Consider the following 782-nt stretch of genomic DNA (forward strand, 5'->3'; position numbering starts at 1 on the left):
GTGCGGTCGGTTGGGGGAGGGGTGTGAGCAAAATTACACACAATACCCCTTTGCACCCCCGTACTGGCACCAGGCCTGATCTTGATACCCTTACATTTTTTAGAAACCGACATAAATCAAACATAGCCTATCAATAAAAAAAGTCATTTTAATGCAGGAGTTGGTTTCAGTTTTCTGCTAATGACTGATATAGTGTAAGTCGCCCTGGACAAGGGCTGCTGCTAAGAAATAATAATAATAATAATAATAATAATAATAATAATAATAATAATAAAAGGATAAGCGTAAGTATTGTTATTGTTTCAATCTCAATGCAATTAGGACATTTTTTTAAGTATCAACAAGTGAGTCATGTTATGCATCTTGTTTATGCAATTGCCACATTATTGACTTACCTTGATATCTATTGGTTTGTAAAAGTTTACAGGTTTGACATGTGAGGATCCCCTGAACACACACTCTGTAAAGAGCAGCACGCCACGGGTTAGGACTAGTTTATTCAGTTTGTGTGATTTGTTTTGTTTTGGGCTATAAACACGTTGTATTTTGTTATGTAGGTATTATATTAAGTCTTTCGTTGTTAAGGTCACAGAACCAGCTAGGATGCACATGAATTATAATATATGTGGATGTATATTACATTTAGATAGGATAACTTTAGGATAGGATACTATTTCTGTGCTGCCGTTTTGCTTATTAATTGTATTACAGTTGCACACATTTAAACAATAAAATCTTACGTACAGATAAGTCCTCAGAAACAGACATGTCATGGTAGGCAC

This window comes from Amia ocellicauda, chromosome 6 (assembly GCF_036373705.1).
Source record: "Amia ocellicauda isolate fAmiCal2 chromosome 6, fAmiCal2.hap1, whole genome shotgun sequence".
NCBI lineage: Eukaryota > Metazoa > Chordata > Actinopteri > Amiiformes > Amiidae > Amia > Amia ocellicauda.